The sequence below is a fragment of the Myotis brandtii genome, unplaced genomic scaffold (genome assembly GCF_000412655.1).
Source record: "Myotis brandtii unplaced genomic scaffold, ASM41265v1 scaffold151, whole genome shotgun sequence".
NCBI lineage: Eukaryota > Metazoa > Chordata > Mammalia > Chiroptera > Vespertilionidae > Myotis > Myotis brandtii.
In genome coordinates, this window is record NW_005355461.1 from 2,440,618 (window position 1) to 2,466,046 (window position 25,429).

At 41.4% G+C, this 25,429-nt stretch overlaps 1 pseudogene; it reads left to right on the top strand.

Annotated features, from left to right (window-relative positions):
* The first annotated feature begins 1,601 nt into the window (after positions 1 to 1,601).
* On the top strand, positions 1,602 to 2,195 carry LOC102246511 (annotated as a pseudogene).
* The last annotated feature ends 23,234 nt before the right edge of the window (positions 2,196 to 25,429 follow it).

Consider the following 25,429-nt stretch of genomic DNA (forward strand, 5'->3'; position numbering starts at 1 on the left):
GGGGCAGATGCTCAATGCAGGAGCTGCCCCCTGGTGGTCAGTGCACTTCCATATGGGGAGTGCCACTCAGCCAGAAGCTGGCTCATGGCTGGCCAGCGCAGAGGTGGGTGGTGGCAGGAGCCTCTCCCACCTTCATGGCAGCACTAAGAATGTCCAACTAACGGTTTAGGCCCAATCCCTTGGGAGCCTAAGCCTTTAGTCGGACATCCCCCAAGGGCTCCCTGGCTGCCAGAAGGATGTCTGACTGCAAGCTTCAGCCTGATCCCCTGGGGAGTGGGCCTAAGTCAACAGGTGGACATCCCCCAAGGGGTCCTGGACTGCAAATGGGCACAGGCCGGGCTGAGGGATCCCCCCCGCCCGAGTGCACAAATTTTTGTGCACCAGACCTCTAGTTAATATTATATTGTTGGATGCTTTGCTTTTGTAGTCTTCCTTTACATTTATTTTGGCAGGATATTAGACTACTGGTAGATTATCTTGAGCCCATAAAAGCTTATTTTTAAGATTTGATAGAGCAAGTTCAGAGTAACCTTTGTTTTCTAATAGGTTAGTCTTCTACTACAGTGAGATTTTCCTCTCTCAATTGCATGTGGTAAGTATGCAACTACATGTCTCGACTTTGGCTCACTATAAATGGTATATCTACCCGCTTTTTATAAGCTTTAGGGCCTGCTCAACTCATAGATACCCAGTCACTTTTTGCCTGTCCTTCTGGTGTTTCACCTACCATACATGCAGTTCAGAATCCATGGTAGCCTCGCTGTGACCTATAAGCAGATTTCTGGAGCTCTTGCTCAGTGTAAGTCCTATATATTACAGCTCATAAATCTTAGCATGTTGGCCTCCTGTACTTACTTGATGTCTGTGCCCTCAATTCATTGAGGCTACCATTCTCCGCTTGGGTCACCTCTCTCTATGCTGAGCTCTGAAAGTGCCTGGAAGCATAAACTCAGTTTTATTATGAGGCCTATATTGTTTGTCCCCCTTCTCTTATGCATGAAACTTCAATGTTGCATGTTGTCCAAAGCCAGAAAAAAGCTTTCTGTATACTTTATCCAGTTTTCTAGTTGTTTATGGTGGGAGAATAAATCTAATACCTAATTGACTATCACGGCCATATGCAAAATTTCAACGCTCATTATTTTTAATGAAAATAAAATTAAATAATAATTATTAAAACATTGGCAACTTATTTGCTTCTTGTCTCTTTAGAGGAAAATATAGATCAGATTACTTTTTTCATGGCAAGAGAAATAGACTCATCTTTCAGTATTAGAAGCTTGAAAATAGAAGAAACTCCATGAAACCTACTGGAAAGCCTTGAATTTGAATACAATTTTTATTTTTATTCTTAACATGGATGTACAAATTAGAGCTATGTCTTCTCATGTATCCATCTGGGTTTATTCAGAAGATTAAAAACCCCACAGTAGATTAAACAGGATAAGGTTTTTTTCTTTATTTTTTAAAATATATTTTAATTGGAGAGCAACAGAAACTAAGAGGAGCTCAAACCGTTATAGTCTCGCTTTCAGAACTTTCAGAAAACATCACAGCCCTGCCAATACCTTGATTTGAGCCCAGAAAAACGTCCAACCCACAGAATGGTCAAACTTCAAGTGAAGGCCGGCCTTTGAGCGACAACGACGCAAGATGGCAGCCAGCACGGGCTCGGGAGTAAAAGTCCCTCGCAATTTTCGACTGTTGGAAGAACTTGAAGAAGGCCAGAAAGGAGGAGGAGATTGCACAATTAGTTGGGGTGTAGAAGATGACGAAGACATGACACTTACAAGATGGACAGTGATGATAATTGGGCCTCTAAGAACAGTTTATGAAAACCGAATGTACAGCCTTAAAATAGAATTTTACCCTGAAGTACCCCCCGTTGTAAGATTTCTAACAAAAAATAATATGAATGGAATTAATAGTTCTAATGGAGTGGTGGACCCAAGGGCTGTATTAGTGCTAGAGAAATGGCATCGTTCAGTTCATGTAGTATCAAACATGTCCTGCACGAGCTTCGGCACCTAATGATGACTAGTGAAAATATGTCACTCCCTCAGCCACCTGAAGGGCAGTGTTACAGCAACTAATCAAAAAGAAAACCACAGGCCCACCCCTCCCCCATTCGATTTAAGCAGTCTTCAATTTCCACAGTAGTAACTTTTCTAGATATGTCTTATAGACATCAAAGTACTGGAAAGGAAGCTCCTATTCAAAGGCAGTTTATCTTAAGATACTGTAAGTGATACTAATTTGTTGTGTTTGAAATATATAAGTTGTGCTATAATAAATCTATTTAAAAATATATATTTTAATCGATTGATTTCAGAGAGGAATGGAGAGGGAGAGAGAGACAGAAACATCAATGATGAGAGAGTCACCAATTGGCTGCCTCCTGCACAGTCCACACTGGGGACTGAGCCTGCAACCCTGGTATGTGCCCTGACTAGGAATCGAACCCTGACTTCCTGGTTTATAGGTTGACACTCTACCACTGAGCCACGCTGGCTGGGCCAGGATAAGTTTAACATAAAAATGTATTTAAGAATGATAAAAGAGTAACTGTAAGATATCAGAAAGCTCAGTATGGTGCCCTGAGGATGAGAGAGAGTACCAAGGAAGGACAAACTTGGAAGGCGATCAGAGCTTGCTGGAGGTGTGGTTCCACTCACTAGAGAGAAAGAGGGTTGCCGGTTTTGCCAGGCTGGAGTTGGCCGGCAGTTATTGGGTAAGCAGAGGGTGATCTGGAGCACAGGTAGGGAGCATGGTGGTTGGAACCTTCCCAGTCCACAGGAAAACTGGATTGGGCTTATAGAGAGAGGAGAGGTTCAGGGGGGTTAAGGCAGGCAGGCTGCGAGTGGGCTTGTATCAGGAATAAGGGTGCCAGCTTGCTTGAGGTGACTTTGGGTGTTAGGGTGATGTGGATTTGGACAACAGTTTGGACAGGAACCCTCTGGGGTGCTGGTTTCTGGAATGAGAGAGCTGCTGAAAGGTTAGTGCCAGATCAAGCTGCAGTGTTAAAAGGGGCCATGCATTCTGGGACTGCGCTCTAGGGCAGAGCTCCACCCAGTGCTCTCATGTTCACGTGGCTGACCCCCCAAGCAGCAGACAGAACATCCAGCCAGCACCCTCTCCTGAGGAAATTTAACATCATGCTCATTGTGGGGGAGAGAATCTTAAAGGTGTTATTGTTCTCAGGACATACTTTGAAAAGTAATCTTGGATCTGAGGGGCAATTCATCTGTAACTGGCACAGAATGATGTGGACAAATTTTGAGACACATTATAAAAAGAATCAAAAAGCGCTGCTCTGAGTGGGAAACAATCCTTCATGCATCAATCGGATAAAATAGCTTTTTTTTTTCTAACAGAGCATTTTCAGTTCAGTACATCTAAACCACGAAGAAGCTTTTCTTTTAAATTCCTATATCCTTTGTATTAAAGCAAATCTAATTTTATCTTTTGTGTAAAATTTCATGCAACTCTTGTCCTTTTCATATCTCATTGCTTAGAGCTGTGTCCTTGGTGTATTATTTCTACCAAGGATTTTATTCAACATGTGAAGCTCCCCTTTGATATCCACTAACCACTAGTCAGAGGATGTAATCTCAGCAGCTCTAAAAAGAAAAACCACTCTCACTCCAACCCCCAAACTGTCATTTCAGACAGCGTTTCTCTTGCCCTCCGCTTTGGTAGTCACATTTCTCACTTTGTAAAATAAATCTCTAATTGCTATAGACAGGCCATTAGATTCAACACAGATTGCATCATTAGAATAATTTATCAACCATCCAAACCAAAGAGAAGTGAAAATGTATAAGAGAGGAATCAGAATTAGGAATGAAAGGCAGCTCTGATGCACGTTTACTTGGAGGTTGGGAAACTACTATATTTGAATTTCTCAAATTACAATGAAATGGGAAAGCCTTGCTTGAATCGAGAAAACAGAAGTAAAACAAAATCACTGGCATTAATAACTAGAATCACTCATTATAGTCACAGAAAAAAATTCTTAATAGTAACTGACAATCTAAAGCAAATTCTTTTAAATGGAAAGGTTTATTGAGAACAACGAAATTTTTCAATAGATTATTTCTAGTCTAAATCCAGTAATTCTTTGGAAAGTAAAGACTAAAAGGCAATTGTTTTCTCTCACAGCAAACAGTTTTTGTTTGTGTGTGTGTGTGTGTGTGTGTGTGTGTGTGTGAGAGAGAGAGAGAGAGAGAGAGAGAGAGAGGGAGAGGAATATTGGGTCTTATTTATGACATCCTATTCTTTTGGCTGGGAAAATCACATCTCTGGGCTGGATTTGACTGGGATTACTACCTGGTAGTGACCCTTGATTTATAATTTTCCTAAAGTAGACATCTCAGAACTCAACATAGTATTTCTGTTGGTTTAACCACACAGACTAAAGCTCGCTGATTACCTCCTTCAGGCGAGGCTGCTTCTATTAATCTAACTAGCATCATGCTTTGATATTGTGCTATGCTTTTTACATGTCTGTTGCAAAGCCATATCTTTCTATGCCAACGCTGGAACAGGTCATTTTCCCAGTCAGAATTCCCGAGTGTTATGGGAAAAGCATCTATTTGTAGAACAAAGATCTTGCCTCCTATTTGATTTTACTATTTATTAGTTTCTAATCTTGAGAAAAAGGGGTTTGCTCTCTGAGATGCCTTGTTTTTTAAAAAAGTTGGACTGTCTTTATGTGATTTTTGTTTGAATCAGATGATCACATGTTACATAAGTAGTTTATAAACCACAAAATGAGTCCCAAATATTTCTTGTTATTTTCTTTGTGAAATCTCCTCCATTACATTCCAGGTGGTCTTTTCCCCCGTGTCTCTTCAATTTTTCCTTTAGCAAAGTAGAAAGAACAAGTAATTTTCTGAGCTTGTGAAGTGAATTTTTGTCTGTGGCTATTTGAAATCACTGCACCAATCATCACACGTAATTTGGGGAATGCTGTATCCTATGGCTATAGAAAGTGATCTATTTCTTTTTAAACAACAAGTGGTCCTATCTGTTTATTTTCCATTTTGTTTACAAAGAAAATGTGAATAATTCCTTAGTATAAAACTACCACAAAAGAAGATTACAGATTCATTCTGGATTAAAATTACCTTTTTTTCAACTCTCTTTTTAAATGTAAATGTGCATATGTTTGGTTTACTGGGTTTGCTTTGTCTTTGCTTTTATATTTTATTTTTTTTGTCTCTCACGAGAAAATTAGGAAACAAGGCCTTTTGTCATGGAAATACATGAAGCTAAATATAATTATAGATGTTCTAATTAAAGTGGTTATATTAATGCTATTATTAAATATTCAACTATTACTTTGGAGTTTAGCATACATTTATTCTCTAATACCGCTAAGATTAATTTCTTTTTCTTGTCAGATCACAAAAAAGAATGTCATTAAAAGAATCCAGAACAGCCCAGCTGGTGAGGTTCAGTGGTGCAGAGCATCGACCTATGAATCAGGAGGTCATGGTTCAATTCTGGGTCAGGGCACATGCTCAGTCCCCAGTGGGGACATGCAGGAGGCAGCCGATTGATGATATTCTCTCATCATTGATGTTTCTATCTCTCCCTCTCCCTTTCTCTCTGAAATCAATAAAAAAGTATATTTAAAAAACAAGAATCCAGAACAAATACAATTTTTCTTGACAACATTATTTTATTTTTTTGTTTTTTTTTCTAAGGTTTTGTTTCATGCTTGAATGAAATGTGGCTGTCAAGTGAGACTGTCATAAATGTTGATTTGACACCTAAGATGATACAACTCAGTGAAGGAGAAAATACGTATTTGATTACCAGTGGTAGTGTTTTGGTGACACCTTATTTATATATATAAAAGTCATCTTTTATATTATCTTTTTTTTATACCATCCCATAGGAAATATTGTGAAGTTCAATTATAAATAGATATGTTAAGCATGCAAATAAATTTGAGGTGATAAAAAGTTTAAGTAGTATAAATGGTTTAAAATAAGTGTTTTTCTCCACTTTAAATAGTTGAGGTTGTAAGTGATGCAACTTTCTGGTCTTGAACAGAGGAATGACTTCTGGCTGCATTCCACCTGCTTGCCTCATTAGCAGGGAGAATTGGTTATACACCGCTGATTATCTAAAAGACTATTAAAGTCCCACAGTTTTTATGCACATAAAGGAAAAGGTATGACAGAGTTTCCTGTGCAATTGCTCCCTTTTTAGTGAATGACCTTTGACTTCATTTAAGAATCCATTTAACAGAATTAACAAAGGGCTGCTCTGTGCCAGGCATTGTGCTGGGCACTGGGGATTTTTCTGTGAACAAGACTACGCTGTTCCTTTCCGCACCAGTTTACTCTAGCTATCCGGGAGCCTGACATCAAACAGCCAATCCCTAGCTTAATCACTTCATTGTGATTATGATAACACCATGAAAGAGAAGCATGGGTGTTGCATACATATAAGTTAGGCAGACTTGACCTTGTCCTCAATGTCAGAAAGGCTTCTTAAGGAAGAAATATCAGAGCTGGAATTATTGAAGGTGGGAGGTGAAGAGGAAGTAAGTCTTGCAAGTGTCTTGATGTGGGAATGAGCATAACAAGAGAAGCCAGTGTAATTGAGGTGAGAGTCCACATGAGAAGAATCTCATGAATTGCACATGTTCTGCTCATCCAAGTTTTACTTAGTCCCAGTCTGGGTTGGCTCTGTGCGAGGTCCTGGAAAGAGCTTAGAAACATAGTCCAATGGGGGAAATATATCAGCACATGAACCTTTTAAAGGCAGTAATCATTTCCATGTCAGGCAGTTTGGTGAAATAGATATCACAAATTACCCTCTTGTTTGAAACAATTAAAATGCTGAACTGAGCTGGCACAAAAAATAAGAAAAACGCAAAATTGAAAAATAAATGATGTGAGAGCCAGAATTCTGGGAGGTAAATGAGCTTTCTCTTTTGATGGCTGCATGGTGGAGAAGAGACAGGCGACAAAGACTAGGATGCTGGCATGACAGGGAATCTGAAAACGGACTCCTGCGCAGGTTCTAACAGCTATACTCTTGGTGTAAGATGAACTAAACCATGCCAAGGGGAGGGATACAGCATGCTCTAGCTTTGAGCTGTGTTGAAGACTATACTGAGAATTCATAACACTGGCTATCTTTCATGGTTTGTGCTCTGAATTCACACAACCTGAGTGAATTGAACAACCTCACATTCATAATTTAATTGCATGTGGCTCTGGGTCTGGTTGATGAAAACAGTCTGCCTAAGGGACTCAACCTCAGCTCACATTCGAATGAATTTCCATAAATAAAGTTGAAAGGCAATTGCTTCACTTAGAGTAAAAAAAATCACAAAACAAGGACCTAAGAATGAGAACAAGCAGAAACAATAGAGAGTTGAAACAGGCCCACAAAAGACTTCAGATATCATTATTAGACACAGAGTATAAAACAAGTGTTTAATATGCTTAGAGAAATTTTTAAAAGAATGCAAATGTGACCAGAGAAGAAGTGACTACTAAAAAAATACATCAATCTGATTTGAGGAAAGAACAACACAGCACTTCTAGAAATGATGTGTACAGTAATTGCAATGAAAAACCCCATGGACCCACCAAGTAGACACAGCTGAAGGAGGGAGCGGAGGTGGGCATAGCGTTACTACACAGTTATGTGCAGGGATATCTGTCTCTGTCTGTCTTTACCTGTCTTTCTGTCTTACCCTGGCCCCTCCCTGCATGTTCTGTTCCTGTTGGGGCTCTGCTTTTTCTTGGACTCAGGTTACCTGTCTTTCTGTCTTACTTTGCTCCTCCCTGCATGTGCTGTTCCTGTTGGGGCTCTGCTTTTTCTTGGACTCAGGAGGCTGCCTCTGCACTTCCTCAGGCATAAGTCCTGGTTGCTGAACCTGGGTTGGCTCTGCCACATGTCTGCTCTGCTTAGAGGTGCCCGGGTGAGGGACACCACTTTCTCTGGTTACCAACAAGAATCTGAGCTGGTGATGTCCCTGGGTGACCAGTGAGTGGCAGGGCTACATCGGCCCTGTGGAGCGCTCCCCGCCTCCTGCTAAAGTGAGAGAAGAATTTTCACCCTATATAACCTGACAGGAATTTTCCCTCTTAGGGTTTTGAACAGACTGATCTGTGACCCATGGGACAGAAAACTGTGACTGACTGCTGACTCATTGTGAGGCTCCTGCACACACAGTGGCCCAAATGCATTTCATGCTCCATCCTATGCTGAGCTATTTTGAAAGCCCCAAAACAGGGCCTCTGTGGGAGGTTTTAGGATCCTAGAAAATAGCAGTTTGAATTATTACCTTTTATAATATACACACATTAATATTTTCCCACAGGATCTAATTTTACTCACCCCATATTTTCTGCTAAATTGGAATCTGTTCATGTATTTTCTTTGGCCAGAAAGATTCCAAAGACAATTTGAAACCAATGTTTACATCCAAACTTAGAGCTCAAACTAAGAGCACAAGTATTAAAAGAAACACCCGACTTTAACCAGCAGATGCCGATTTGATCTCTTACAGATAGTATGGGTATTTTTTTTTCCAGTTAATTTATAGGATGATCTATATATATAAAAGCCTAAGTGACCATTTGACTGTTAGACTGTTCAACCAGTAGCTATAATGCGCACTGACCACCGGGGGCAGATGCTCATTGCACAAGCATAGAAACATGGAACAGACTGATGAATCTCAAAGGGAAGGGGAGAGCGGGGAGGGCGGGAAGAGATTAACCAAAGATCTTATATGCATACTAGAGGCCCGGTGCATGGATTTGTGCACCGGTTGGGGGTCCCTTGGCCTAGCCTGCGGGGCTCAGGCTGAAACCAGCTCTCTGACATCCCCTAAGGGGTCCCAGATTGCAAGAGGGCACAGGCCAGGCTGAGGGACCCCACCAGTGCACGAATGCGTGCACCGGGCCTCTAGTTTATTAATAATGCTATAAAAAAACTAGCACACAGAGAATAGAATTAATTTGTGAATTCATTCATATTCTGTGTCTATTTCAACTGACCAGGCTAACTATTGGTTGTTTGTTTTTAATGTTGATATCTGTCAAGTCAATTTTATATTATACCTGTTTTAAGAAAACGTGTGTGCATGTGATTTAAGTAGTGTGTGGATCTGTATATTTGAATAACATAGTATTAAATATAGAAAATACCACTGAGTGTTACTACATGCAAAGTCTGAATCAGGTATGTACCATGAGTGACTCAAAGAAATACCTCAGCTTTAAAGTACTCAAGTAGCTGATGATCTACTACTGGAAATATTTAAAATGCATGGAATCAGCTGTGGATTACAAAAATAATCATTTTTAATTTTCTCCAGGTATTGTCTTCAATTCTGTTATGTCTAATTCTTCCTTCCATTCTTTCACTGTGAGTCCATCAAAAAACATTTGAACACTTCTGGATATTAAACAGTTTATAGAGGCAGAAGCTGCATCAGAATTCCATGTTATCAGACAAGATGGCTGTACATGTTTTTATATTCTCTCACATAAGGACCTTCCCACCCTGCCTCCAGCCTCCAGCCTCCTGAAGGAACACCTAAGAGAACCGCTTGCAGAATGTGGGTGTTTGCAAGCAGGTCACCTGGCACCATGATCAGGATTATTGATTGCACCATTTCTCTGCTCCCCACACCCTTCTATCATCTGCCTGTGCCAAGAGATTAAGGAGACATAGAAAGGAAAGGACTTGGGCTACAAAGTGATCCTTAAATATTGGGAGGCTTCCTTCCTTCCTCCCTTCCTTCCTCCCTCCCTCCCTCCCTCCCTCCCTTCCTTCCTTCCTTCCTTCCTTCCTTCCTTCCTTTTCCTTTCCTCCCCTTCCCTTCTCCTTCCTTCCTTCTTTCCTTCCTTCCTTCTTTCCTTCCTCCCTTCCCTTCCTTCCTCTCTCTCCCTCTTTCTTTCTTTCTTTCTTTCTTTCTTTCTTTCTTTCTTTCTTTCTTTCTTTCTTTCTTTCTTTCTTTCTTTCTTTTCTTTCTCTCTGGATGCCTGTTCAACCCACTTACCAAGAAGACAAGAAGAAACAAAGAGAGGTTACCAGTAGGGAAACTGAATTAACAAAATGAGAAAAAGACCTTTTGGATAGTGGAAGATTTCCATTCATCTTGCCTAGAAATCAAGTGAGCTCAGTTGCCTGGAGGCATTTGTCTAGTAGCTGACATCATATGATGAGACCATTGCAGAAGAAACTCTATGTCTATGTAGAACAGGGGTCCTCAAACTTTTTAAACAGGGGGCCAGTTTACTGTACCTCAGACCGTTGGAGGGGCTGACTATAGTTTAAAAAAAAAACTATGAACAAATTCCTATGCACACTGCACATACCTTATTTTGAAGTAAAAAAACAAAACGGAAACAAATACAATATTTGTATTTGCATGTGGCCCGCGGGCCATAGTTTGAGGACCCCTGATGTAGAAGATAGGACTGGATAAGCTTTAATTTCTCTCTAAATTTAAAGTTTTACAATATCAGTTTTAATAGCACTTTTATTTCACTTTATCAAAGTCAAAACAGAAACAAGAAAATGAAACTGCTAAAAAAAATCTCAATTCAACAATAGCATTGTAATTGTATATCATTCCACACTTTTTTATCTATATACTTCAACAATGCAGAAAGTCCACATACACAACCAAATTCTTTTATAAAAAGTGGGATTTTACTGATATAAAACTTGATTTTTCTCACTGAAAATAGAAGGTACATCTTTCTTGACCAGTAAGTGAGCTCTACATTAAACATTTAAATACAGAATAGTATTTCATAGTGTGAAATAATTATGTTTATTTAGCCAGTTGCTGTCTTTTGAACTTTGATTTTTATCTGCATTTTGCTAACATTTACAAACAACAATAAGATCAACATTTTTTGAAAGAAAAATAATTATGCAAATTCTTTATAAATGGTAAGGGGTTTCATTCATTTTCCCCAATTCATGAAATACAGTTTATAATTTAGCACTTATGAAATGAAATTCATTTTCGTTAATAATAACACAGATGGCCCTAGCTGGTTTGGCTCAATGGATAGAGTGTCAGCCTGTGGACTGAAGGATCCCAGGTTTGATTCTGGACAAGGGCACATGCCTGGGTTGCGGGCTCGATCCCCAGTAGGGGGCAGGAGGCAGCCAATCAATGATTCTTTCTCATCATTGATGTTTCTATCTCTCTCTCCCTCTCCCTTTCTCTCTAAAATCAATAAAATATATATTTTTTAAAAATAATAACACAATGAAGGCAACTAGTCCCAGTTTACAGACCATTTCAGTTTGCTGATGCTATGAAAGGGGGTGCTATTTATTTCCAACTAATGGGCCACGAGTTACAGGTTGTCTAGGACCCTACCCTATCTTGTATTCAATCCCACCTCTATTCCTCTTACTTAGAAGTAAGAGAATAAAGTGTGGTGCCTAGCAATAGAGTATCATTCCCAAATGGCACTGTATCTAGAATTCTAATTGCAAGATTTTTGGAAAAGATAGATTACATCACTGTCCTCGTCACAGAATTCCTAATCATTCTGGAGACCTTTTAACAGGAAGGCTTCTATGTCAAACAAAGAAAAATCAATAATAAGCTGGGGACTTGGAATTGATTTTGTCTTGCTACATTTCTAGGGAAAAGCAAAATCACTGGGATATTCCTGAAAGGGTTTTTGCATGACAATATATATCCTGTTAGGGTTTACATTACATTTGCGAAGTTCTTAATTTTTGGAAAAAAAAATCAAACTCGGATAATCTATGGCAGGAAATCATTTACACATTCTTTTAGCATTTAATGCTTGTTATGGTTTCTTTCTTAGTCTGCTATTTTTTTTTCTTTCTAAAATTTTCTCTAGAACCCAACATACTATTTTTTAGGATCTTTTCTAGTTTTTCTGTTGTTGTTTTTTTAATTGTGTCTTTTATCTATATCTTGACTTGACTTTTTCAAACACCATCATCTCTTTTGTTTCCTACAAAAAAAAAAAAAAGCTTTTATCTTTCTATGTTCACTAAAAATGGTTTTACTTCAAGGGTTGATATATTTCCTGTGGCCATTTTTAATAACCAGTTGAAATAATAACTTTCCATAATTAGTATATAAATAATTTATTTCCTTAAAAATTCTGACAAAAATAGACCTACAGGTTCCCAGTGGATTGAGCAAAAGTTGCTAATAAAGACCCATGAGTGCTTGTTTTTTGGTGATCTTAGGCAAATTTTATAGCCTTCAAATGCCAAAGGTGTTAATTAATTTTACTCTTTCCAAGTGAGAAAATAATGCATACTGTTTCATTGCTTGATGCAATCAGTGCTGCATACGGATTAATACCAGGAAGAAATGGATACACAGAAGGGAAAGGAAAGCTTGGTTAGCTACACAGCTGGATATACGAGCATAGAGATGAAATGGGAGTTAGGAATTGCCACTGTCAGAGGATGTGCCTTTTCCTCCGTCTATTTCAGTGGTTGTCAACCTTCTGGCCCTTTAAATACAGTTCCTCATGTTGTGACCCAACCATAAAATTATTTTCATTGCTACTTCATAACTGTAATGTTGCTACTGTTATGAATCATAATGTAAATATCTGATATGCAGGATGGTCTTAGGCGACCCCTGTGAAAGGGTCGTTCGACCGCCAAAGGGGTCGTGACCCACAGGTTGAGAACCGCTGGTCTATTTAAGCCTTCATTCCAGAGAAAGCCTTTTTTGAACTTCTTTTCGCCAGCAAAGCTTCTTTCATTGTTTGCAAAACCCACCCATTATTTGCTGGGCCTGCTGCATATCCCCACCTCCCGGTTTGGTGTTCTCCCGCAGGACCGGCAGTCAGCTTACTCTCTTTCAGTCAGACCAGGACCCCAGTGTAGGCAAGTTCCCATCATGTTAAACAGCCTCCATGTCTGGGTATAAAAAATTCTTAATCCAAATCTTGCTTTTCACTCATGCTAGATATAACACAAAAGAGCACCTTTGGCTGCAAATAAGAAAACACCTGTCTGACAGCAGCTTAAACAAATACGAGTTTATTTCCACCAACCTCACCACATCTGCTCTTCATCAGGATTGTAGCTTCTTGGTCACAAATGGCTGCTGCACATCCACACATCACATCTGCATTCAAATTAATGACCCTTGGAGAGAATTACCCTCTATATTTCTAGTACCCATTTTATGTCTTCAGTGTCATTATGCTAGACCTTACCTTTTTTTTTATCAGTTTAAACTCATAACTATATATAAAAGCCTAAGTGACTGTTACTACCAGTCAACCCAATGACCAGTCGACTGGTTGCTATTACATGCACTGACCACCAGGGGGCAGACACTCAATGCAGGAGCTGCCCCCTGGTGGTTAGTGTGCTCCCATAGCCAACCTCTCACGGCCGGCCAACCTTCTGCGGTCCTCTCCCCAGCTGGCCAACCTCCCGGCCCCAATCAGCCTGATTGGGAATGGGTGAGACGGGGCCCGATAGGCCCCAATTGGGCAGCCAGCCCAAGGGACCCCACCCATGCATGAATTCGTGCACTGGGCCTCTTGTATAGGCATAAAGAAAGGTTTGAAATGTCATGACTATAACATTTTGTTGTGTATAATTCCTTATGCAGACATTATAAATCTAAAGGCAGACAAGATAGCATTTTAGTTTATTGTTTGATATTTATCTTTATATATATTTTAAAAACCTGCAGCTCATTCAAAGGACCAAAATAGTAAAACACATAGTTTTATAAGGTGATTTTTGCCTTCCAGCCTGGAGATACTCTTCAGCATGCTAACTCATCTAAGTATATGTACTTAAAAGATTTTTTAAGAATAGTTTATTGATTTTTAGAGAGAGAGGAATAAATATTCAGGTTTGAGATTTCTTCTACATGGAGATTAACATGATAATCTCACAGGTTGTTTTCTGTGTGAACATTTGTTTGGATTGTGAATTACCTATAATACCTGGTTGGGAATTTTCAATGTGGAGTATTTCAAAGTAGACATCACTATCATAATACAATCATCATGACTGGAGACTGACCAACAGACTGGGTTTTCCTTTTTCCCATAGCAAGACATACATATGTGTTATGAGTAGAAATTTATTGATAACTGTTTGAAGACCAATTGTTATAAATTTGTGAGGGCTTATTGTGATCCAGGAACTGCCTCTGCAAAAGGCTTTATGTATATTGATTCTCATAAAGTCCTAGTCTAGGTATTACTTTTGTGTCCATTGTGTGGATAAGAAAAGTGAAGTGCAAGGTGATAAGGTAATTTGTCTGAGGTTGCACAGCCAGTAATTTGTGCACTGGGCCTCTAGTAGAGATTATAATAGAGCTAACACTCAGGGATACTGGAGGAGGTAGATGTGTAAAATGATAGAAATAACTTGATGGTTGACAATAATACCAGGGCCTGTGCAAAAACAGATGAGGGTTGTAAAGGGGAATAGATTACGATGCAGAAATCATGTGAGCCTCTGTTAAGTGCAATTTTTGCAGGTTTTCAAACTTCCTAATACTAATAAAAATATATACACTATGGGCTCTGTCATTGTTATTCATTATAGTGCAAGGCTGGGATATTCTCACTTCCTACTCATACCATTTTAGAGAAAGATATTCCCTATGTACAATTGAGGTAACTTGCTATGGTTAAAAATCAGGTCCATTTTTATAGCTGCCTGCTTATTTTAACATTTACTGATTTCTTACAGGTATGCAGGGGGGAGCTGTTTTTCTCAGAATCTTGTCATGTATTGAAATAATAATTAGGAAGGACTGATTGCAGAGCAACCTGAAGGTGACTGGAGTTTAAGTTAATTCACTTGATTTAAATGCAGAACTTACAGAATAGTTTTTCTTTCCTCACTTGTATCAATCAAAGAAAACACAGCAATAACCCTTTCCTTTTTAAATATTTATACTTCACTTCTAAAGCACCACAAAGAGTAGAACAAGTTGCATGCGGAGCTCAGCGTCAGCAGGCTGAAAATACCCCAGAGCGCCTCGTTGTCTGCAAAGCATGGAGCCTTCCCCTGCCCTGGATGAAGCGACATAAATTAAAATAGAAAAACTTTCAGAGCCAACTGTGTACTCGATTTTGCTAGGAAATTTGGTGATTAAATATATTTTTAAAGTATAGTTTTTACATTTTACATCCGATGAGCCTACAGTCAAAATATAAGATCAAGTTTACAGAAGTGTACAAAGGCACACATAAAACAATTTTAAAAGAATATTTATTTGTTTATTTAGTCATATGCTACTGAGCTTTCTGGGTATCCTGTTGAAAAGGATATATCTGGCTTCTCCTCTCCCTGCTGCCTCTTCATGGTTGTTGCTCCTGAAGGACTAGTGCCCAATCCTCTTCCAGACCTCTCTGTGAACTTTATTCCTGAGTGTCTTTGAGCCTCAGAGACATCACTTCATGTACATCTCATTGGCTTTCTTCCCAATGCCAGTCTATCCAGAGTGACTTTGATTCTGCCTTATCAAATAAAATTCCCATCAACATTTTCATGTCTGACAATGTTTTCAACCTACTCTTGACTGCCTTAGCTTCCTTCTTTACCTTGTCCTTGATTTCTCCCTTGGCTTCTTTCTCCGATAAAAGCTGAACAATCCTTTGTACCTGCTTTCTTCTCTACCTGCTACCATACCCCTCTAAGACAATCAAGTTATCTTTCACTCAAAGTATCATTCTACTCTTCCATCTAGTCCCTTTCAATCTTTCCCAAATATTTTAATAGTTCTATTGTATTTGTTAGAAATTGAATTCAATTGCTAGTGTTACAACCTGAAGAGCAGTTTCTTAAAAAAAAAGATAGGGAGGTATTTCCCTCTACAGTAAGACTGGAGGCAGGCAGTCCATGAGGAATGCAGTGGCCCCATGACGTCATCAATGCCTCTGCCTCCTTTTCTCTTCCTTCCCACCACCCTTAGGGCATGATTTCCAGCCTCATGATAGCGAGATGGCAGCTGCAGCTCCAGCCATCGTATTTGGTTCCCAGGAAGAAAGGAGTAGGAAGGGAACAGTAAATGGCAACATGGATTAACACAGTTAGTGCCCCCCTCCTAAGAGCCTTCCTGGAGACCTTATTCAACAATTTTCTTTTACATGACATTTGTTACCCTGATCTTTAAAGAAAATGGCAAAGGAATAATTGCCACTCTCAAAACATAGGTTTCTTTCAGGGAGAAGAAAAGGGGAATGAATATTGAGTAGGTGACTGGCCTTAATTTACTTTAGAAAATAATTAAAGATTTCCCAGTTGAATGTAGGTTCCATGGGTATGGGCATTTTCCTGTTTTCTCTTTATACCCACTTTGCATTGGGTAATAAATGGCATATAGTTGTATCTCAATAAATAACTATTGAATGAATAAGTGAATCTGGAAACAGTGTGTTCATTCACTTCAAAAATTTGTATTTGTCCAAGATACTTGGAAAAAGATTTTAATAGATACAATCTGAAAAGAGTGGGTTTTTACCAATTCATTATTCGTGGGGTGTGGGGGGAGATGATCTTTGTCTTCAAGCATATCACAAATGACTATAAGTAGTAAACAAATAGTAGATAACTATAATGCAGCATATATAATGCAGAAATCGGGAAATCATCTTTAAATAAGTTACTACTAGGGCACAAAAAAGAGACCATTAATCTTCAGTTGAGGACAAGAAATATATTGAGGACAATGCACATAAGTGCCATAAGGATAAAAACTACAGGTATCTTTTTTGTAGTTGTATTTCTACATCTAATGCTGTATCTGGCACAGGGTTCAATAAATATTTATTTAGAAAAAGAAGAATTAGGAAGGCAAAGAAGGAAGAGGGAGTGGGGAGCATGCCAGTCTATGGGGACTACATGTGCTAAGATATAAAACGGTGAGTATTGATGTTCAGGTAAACTTAAGGGCTTGATATGGTTGACATGCAGGGACCAAGTTGGAAATATGTAGGAGTTGAGATTGGACAGCAGGCAGTGGGAAAATAATGAAAACATTATTTTTTTTGAAAAGAATAGTTTATTGAATCTAGTCAGTTTTTCTCAGTGGTTAAAGCATCTGCCCATGAACTGAAAGGTTGAGGGTTCAATTCAGGTCAAGGGCATGTACCTTGGTTGCAGGCTCAATCCTGGCGGCCCTGGTGAAGGTGTGGGAGGCAACCAGTCGATGTATCTCTCTCTGTCTCTCCCCCTCCCTTCCACTCTCTAAAAAACCTTTAGAAAAAATATCTATAGGTGAGAATTAACAAAAATAATAATTTATTGATTTTTAGAGAGAAAGAAGGAGAGAGAGAGAAACATCGTTGTGAGAAAGAAATATTGATTGTCTGCTTCCTGCATGCCCCCTCCTGGGGACTGAGCCCACAACTGGGGCATGTGCCCTTGACCTGGAATCGAACCAGCGACCTCCTGGTGCATGGGAGGATGCTCAACCAACTGAGCACACTGGTCAGGGCAGGGAGTTTTATAATAAGCAAAGGTGTGCAACTTTTAACCTGAAGGGGGAAATTGACTCTTTAAAGGATCCTAAGCAAAATATTAAAAAGATGTTTGCAAGATAATCCATGTGGTAAAATTGAAAATGAATAAAATGGGTGCTAGGGGTGAGGAGGGGAGGCAGTATGGAGGCATAGCAACCAGTCAGCCAGACAAACATAAGATCCTGAACAAAGGCAAGGATGCCCATGGAAATGGAGTGGGAGAAAAAGATCAGATTTTTTGAAAAGAATAGTTTATTGAATCTAGTCAGTTTTTCTCAGTGGTTAAAGCATCTGCCCATGAACTGAAAGGTTGAGGGTTCAATTCAGGTCAAGGGCATGTACCTTGGTTGCAGGCTCAATCCTGGCCCTGGTCAGGAAGGTGTGGGAGGCAACCAGTTGATGTATCTCTCTCTGTCTCTCCCCCTCCCTTCCACTCTCTAAAAAACCTTTAGAAAAAATATCTATAGGTGAGAATTAACAAAAATAATAATTTATTGATTTTTAGAGAGAAAGAAGGAGAGAGAGAGAAACATCGTTGTGAGAAAGAAATATTGATTGTCTGCTTCCTGCATGCCCCCTCCTGGGGACTGAGCCCACAACTGGACACGTGCCCTTGATCTGGAATCGAACCAGCGACCTCCTGGTGCATGGGAGGATGCTCAACCAACTGAGCACACTGGTCAGGGCTGGGAGTTTTATAATAAGCAAAGGTGTGCAACTTTTAACCTGAAGGGGAATTTGACTCTTTAAAGGATCCTAAGCAAAATATTAAAAAGATGTTTGCAAGATAATCCATGTGGCAAAGTGGAAAATGAATAAAATGGGTGCTAGGGGTGAGGAGTGGAGGCAGTATGGAGGCATAGCAACCAGTCAGTCAGACAAACATAAGATCCTGAACAAAGGTAAGGATGCCCGTGGAAATGGAGTGGGAGAAAAAAACCAGAGGTGTTCACGCCCTCCTCTTCTTCACCAACTTTATACCACAGTTTGTCTTGCCTCTGGGGTATTCTTTTCACTATTTCTTCTTCTCTTCCCCTCTCTCCCCATCTGCTTAAATTCCATGTACTTTTTAAGATTCATGCAAACATTTTTATCTTAAACTTTCCCTTACACTAAATTTAGGTTAACCTCTTTTCTAAACCTTTCAAACCATTTTTTTCCCTTCAAGATATTGCCTACAATAGTGTAAATATGTGACATGTTTTGTTGATTCAAATATATTTTAAGACTTTTAAGCACAGGAATTGTGTCTTACTTGTCTCTTTATTTTCCCAGATCTGTGAACAATTTCAAGCACATCATGGGCAAATGAATGAAGACAGCCTGATTACATAATCTTAGTACATAATCTTAGGGAGCTCTGTTCTAGGATTTAGCTAGTGTTGACTCATTTGCTAGCTTGATGGCCAAACAGTTTACTCTTCTGGTAAGTCTGGGAAAGTAAAGGAACCAGATTCTCAGGAGGCAAGCTTCTTTCTTCATTTATTTAACAAATATTTATTGAACAGCCACCTCTGTCATTATGTTAAGTTTTGGGCAAACGAACATGAATAAAACATGGTCTCTACCGTAAGGAAATTTCTATCTAGAATGGGGAGACAGGAATACAAACTCATCAGTGAAACGGACAGTTACAGAGTCCAGGATATATAAGGGAAGTGTGTGTGTGTGGGTGTGTGTGTGTGTGTGTGTGTGTGTTTAGGTTTGATGTTTACGTTTAAGGAAATGATAGAGGAGGAGGGTAAGGAAGTTTTAATGAGTTCTTGAGCCTGGAAAAGTGAGTAGGAACATGCTACATAACAATAGAAGAACATTTTTAGCAGAGGAAGCAACAGCAGAAACATGAAGGATCCTAGCAGCGTGCAAGAATCACTGTACTTGGGCCTGGCTCCCCATGTAGGGTAGAAAGAGAACCTGGGAGAGATGTGCAGGAGCAGCAGACAGGTGCCAGATCTTGAAAGATTCATGAACAAGGCTAAGGGATTTGGAATCTATGCTGGAGGACCAGGGGATTCTGATTATTTGCTTGTATGTTTTCCAGCTGAATTTGAGAAGCACACTATTGGGATAATCATGTTTGGCAGTTCAAGGTCTCTTTCTCTTTAATGTTTCCCCTTCATCCTCTGGTGTCAATTCTAACTCCCTCATAGAGAGTTATCTCACCTGAAGATATGAGTGCTAAGCAGTATAATTAATTAGTGTATAACCACATTTCAATTTCTCCAGTTATACCATAATGACTTCAATAGCTGGGTAGATGTGTGTGTGTGTGTGTGTGTGTGTGTGTGTGTGTGTGTGTGTGTGTGAAGGGAGGTATGTGTGCACCAGGTGTGCTTTCTGATCCAGAATCTCTTGAGAGCTCACACACTGCAGTTGAAAGCTCATGCCTTCTTTCTCTAGTTGCCTATAATTTAGAACTCTCCTCAGCCGTTGTTTGGTTTGGTCTTTCAGGAAATTGTATCTTTGAAGAGCACAGGCCAGCAGTCTTTTAGAAAGCCCACATGCTTACATTTTTCTGATTGTTTCTTTATGGTTAGATTCAAGTGAAACACTTTTCAAGAACTCTTACATAGATAATGACTGTGGGCATGTGCTTTCAATACGCATATATGGCATTTTCCTGTTTGAATCATTCTGCTTCTTATCCTCTTCCTTAGGTGCAACTTTTAAAATGTGCCATTACCACTGCACACACTTCCGTTTCCCTGCCCCTAACCACAGGAAGGTGCTCATCTGCGGGCTGCATCTCTCAACATATCACCTACCCATGTCTCTAGTGATGAAGTCAGGCTGTATCCAACTTGTGTGAGTATCTGTGTTCATATCCCAAGAACAAAGTTCTTAATCAGAATAGTTACATGATCAAATATTTGTTTTTGAAAGATCACGTTTGTGCCAGTATAGAAGATCAGTTAGAGGGGGAGAGTGTAGAGGCAGGAACATAGTTAGGAGACCAATAACATAATTACAGGAGAGAAGAGGAAGAGCTGGCTTAGGATCACACTAGTAGCTGTCATGGTGAGAAAGGGGACTGAGGGACATTAAGGAGACAGGGGCCACAGAAATTTACTAAAAAGTTCTCTGGATTCCCCTTTCCCTTTTCTCCCAGACCCCTTTGTGACAGTGAGAGGAAAATGAGTATTGTGCATGAAATTTTTAGGGGAAAATGAGGGCATCAGTGAAGTTTCTAAATCATTTACACCATGAGACATATTTTTAATTCCAGGGGAAAGAATGACTATGGGAAGTCACTAGTTCAGCACACGCAGCAGCTGCAAAATTACAGCACTTCTCAGATGAATGGAGGAGCTGGAATCCCTGGTGCAGCTCAAAGTCTGATGCATTTTGAAAAGTCTTTACCTTATGTACTGAATGTATAAAGAAGACAATTAGCAATTTTTGAAGATAGAAGAACAAAAGAAAACTATAGGAGTGTAGCTGTTAAGAACATATAAAATGGCAGAGTAGAAAGCACTAGTAATCTCCATCTAGACCATAATTACTTTGGCAGCATCTGTCTGATTAGAACTCTGGAGACTATTGAAAATTTGCAACATCCCGAAGAAGTGTTGGCTGGTAAATTGCATTTAATTTCAGTCAATTTCAGCTTTCAGGGCGGTAGCAGCTACCTATCGCCCACACCACTGCCAAGTGCCAGGCAGCCAGGCAGCCAGGCAGCCAGGCAGCCAGGCAGCCAGGCAGCCAGGCAGCCAGGCAGCCAGGCAGCCAGGCAGCCAGGCAGCCAGGCAGCCAGGCAGCCAGGCAGCCAGGCAGGTGTTTCTGGGGTGTGTGCACCGGGTGTGTTTTCTGATCCAGAATCTCTTGAGAGCTCACACATTGCAGTTGAAAGCTGATGCCTTCTTTCTCTAGTTGCCTGTAATTTAGAACTCTCCTCAGCCTTTGTTTGGTTTGGTTTTTCAGGAAATTGTATCTTTGAAGACCACAGGCCAGCAGTCTTTTAGAAAGCCCACATGCTTACATTTTTCTGATTGTTTCTTTATGGTTAGATTCAAGTGAAACACTTTTCAAGAACTCTTACACAGATAATGACAGTGGGCATGTGCTTTCAATACGTATATAGGGCATTTTCCTGTTTGAATCATTCTGCTTCTTACTCTCTCCCTTAGGTGCAACTTTTAAAATGTGCCATTACCGATGCACACACTTCTGTTTCCCTGCCCCTAACCACAGGAAGGTGCTCGTCTGCAGGCTGCATCTCTCAACATATCACCTACCCATGTCTCTAGTGATGAAGTCAGGCTGTATCCAACTTGTGTGAGTGTCTGTGTTCATATCCCAAGAACAAAGTTCTTAATCAGAATAGTTACATGATCAAATATTTGTTTTTGAAAGATCACGTTTGTGCCAGTATAGAAGATCAGTTAGAGGGGGAGAGTGTAGAGGCAGGAACATAGTTAGGAGACCAATAACATAATTACAGGAGAGAAGAGGAAGAGCTGGCTTAGGATCACACTAGTAGCTGTCATGGTGAGAAAGGGGACTGAGGGACATTAAGGAGACAGGGGCCACAGAAATTTACTAAAAAGTTCTCTGGATTCCCCTTTCCCTTTTCTCCCAGACCCCTTTGTGACAGTGAGAGGAAAATGAGTATTGTGCATGAAATTTTTAGGGGAAAATGAGGGCATCAGTGAAGTTTCTAAATCATTTACACCATGAGACATATTTTTAATTCCAGGGGAAAGAATGACTATGGGAAGTCACTAGTTCAGCACACGCAGCAGCTGCAAAATTACAGCACTTCTCAGATGAATGGAGGAGCTGGAATCCCTGGTGCAGCTCAAAGTCTGATGCATTTTGAAAAGTCTTTACCTTATGTACTGAATGTATAAAGAAGACAATTAGCAATTTTTGAAGATAGAAGAACAAAAGAAAACTATAGGAGTGTAGCTGTTAAGAACATATAAAATGGCAGAGTAGAAAGCACTAGTAATCTCCATCTAGACCATAATTACTTTGGCAGCATCTGTCTGATTAGAACTCTGGAGACTATTGAAAATTTGCAACATCCCGAAGAAGTGTTGGCTGGTAAATTGCATTTAATTTCAGTCAATTTCAGCTTTCAGGGCGGTAGCAGCTACCTATCGCCCACACCACTGCCAAGTGCCAGGCAGCCAGGCAGCCAGGCAGCCAGGCAGCCAGGCAGCCAGGCAGCCAGGCAGCCAGGCAGCCAGGCAGCCAGGCAGCCAGGCAGCCAGGCAGCCAGGCAGCCAGGCAGCCAGGCAGCCAGGCAGCCAGGCAGCCAGGCAGCCAGGCAGCCAGGCAGCCAGGCAGCCAGGCAGCCAGGCAGCCAGGCAGCCAGGCAGCCAGGCAGCCAGGCAGCCAGGCAGCCAGGCAGCCAGGCAGCCAGGCAGCCAGGCAGCCAGGCAGCCAGGCAGCCAGGCAGCCAGGCAGCCAGGCAGCCAGGCAGCCAGGCAGCCAGGCAGCCAGGCAGCCAGGCAGCCAGGCAGCCAGGCAGCCAGGCAGCCAGGCAGCCAGGCAGCCAGGCAGCCAGGCAGCCAGGCAGCCAGGCAGCCAGGCAGCCAGGCAGCCAGGCAGCCAGGCAGCCAGGCAGCCAGGCAGCCAGGCAGCCAGGCAGCCAGGCAGCCAGGCAGCCAGGCAGCCAGGCAGCCAGGCAGCCAGGCAGCCAGGCAGCCAGGCAGCCAGGCAGCCAGGCAGCCAGGCAGCCAGGCAGCCAGGCAGCCAGGCAGCCAGGCAGCCAGGCAGCCAGGCAGCCAGGCAGCCAGGCAGCCAGGCAGCCAGGCAGCCAGGCAGCCAGGCAGCCAGGCAGCCAGGCAGCCAGGCAGCCAGGCAGCCAGGCAGCCAGGCAGCCAGGCAGCCAGGCAGCCAGGCAGCCAGGCAGCCAGGCAGCCAGGCAGCCAGGCAGCCAGGCAGCCAGGCAGCCAGGCAGCCAGGCAGCCAGGCAGCCAGGCAGCCAGGCAGCCAGGCAGCCAGGCAGCCAGGCAGCCAGGCAGCCAGGCAGCCAGGCAGCCAGGCAGCCAGGCAGCCAGGCAGCCAGGCAGCCAGGCAGGTGTTTCTGGGGCAGTTTGCCTGCAGCCTGCAGGAGTCAGGGGAGGCAATAAGGACCCTGACCTTCCGATATTGGGGATCTGTTTTCTGACTGCTCTTTGCTGCTTCTGATTGTGAAGGTGCAGACACAGAGTTGAGTAGCTATTTCTATGACCCTCACCAGCACTGTTGCAAACTCCTCCCTTCCTGCGGATGTGACTTCCCGGTATTTTAAGATCCCCGTTTCTGTGTTTGCCCCCTTCATTTTTCTCTTTTTCCTATTTCGGGAGACAGGTAATTAGGAATTAGAACATTCAGAAGCAATCAAAAGGGAAACCTAGAAAGTTATTGCACACGCCCAGGAAAGGTGCTGCTCAGAAGAGACCTGAGAAGACCGTAAGCTGACACCTGAGGCTTATTGTTGGCCGAGAGAAATGCTACAATAAAACAAACAAATACACACAAAAAGCAAAACCCAAAAACTCCAGCAAACCCTGGGGAAGAGAGAGTCTCTGATCTCCAATTACCACCTGAAATGATTCAAGTGTCCAATTTTTAATAATAAAAACAAAAACAGAAGTCATGCCCAGCGGCATAGTTCAGAGGTTGAGTGTCAATCTAGGAACAAGGAGGACACGGTTGGAATTTACAACCTCCTGGCAGAAAATGCCAATCCCTGTGCATCCGTTTTCCACTTCTTAGTTATTTAGGACACCACTAAATCGTAGAACCTCAGGGGCGAGAATTTACAGAAAGCATCTGTCTGAGGCTGACACCGCAAAAACTAAGGGGATGAGAATTAGCAGAGAGTGGCCACCGATCTGGACCAAACAACCGTCAACCCCACCTGCCGTACACAACATGCTGTGCGGGGCACCGGAGGCCATCTGACCGAGGGAGGGGATCGATGGGGGAGATAGGAGAATATATGTAATACTGTTAACAATAAAGATTTAAAAAAATAAAAAACAAAAATAAAATACCTAAGAAGTATAAGTAATTAGAGTTACTTCAATACTTGGCTAATTTAAGTAAGCTGTCATCAACATACATGGTCTAGTACAGTGGTTCTCAACCTTCCTAATGCTGCAACCCCTTAATACAGTTCCTCATGTTGTGGTGACCCCCAATTTCATTGTTACAAATTGAACATAATTAAAGCATAGTGATTAATCACAAAACAATATGTAATTATATATGTGTTTTCCAATGGTCTTAGGCAACCCAAACAACACGCAGACCCAGGTGTGAAGAATTCTATTACTTATATAAGCATTTTTATAGCACATCTAATATCATTGCAGCCCCTGTCATGCAGAGAAAGGTGTAGTTCAAGGCAGCAAACATACTGAAGGGCCTATTATATGCTGGGCCCTGTATAAGCACAGTACATACAAAGGTGAAGGATGCTGCATTAGCCTCCAGGGATGAGTTTATATTCCAGTTGGGGAGCAGGGCCCAGAAATAGATAATTTCAGTACCATGTGGCAATAACTAAGATGTAGGTGTACACAAAGTGCTGATGAAGGGGTTACAAGTAGCAATTAAATATTCTCCAGTAAAGTAAGGCTCACCATTATCAAATTCCTTTTAAAATCTATCTATCTATCTAAAAGCCTAAGTGACCGAACAACCGAATGACCAGTCGACCAGTCGCTATGACCCGCACTGACCACCGGGGGGCAGACACTCAATTCATGAACTTCCCTCTGGTGGTCAGTGTGCTCCTACGTAGGAGCACTGCTCAGCTGACTGACCCATCCTGGGGGCCCACCAGCCTGGCAGCAGCCACTCAATCCCTCAGTAGTCCTGCAGGTCCAGTCTCCGGAGAACAGGACAGGCACCGACAGACCAGTGCCACTGGCAAGATCCCTACATCACTGCCAGCCTCCTGGAAGTCGGCCTCAGGCACTGCG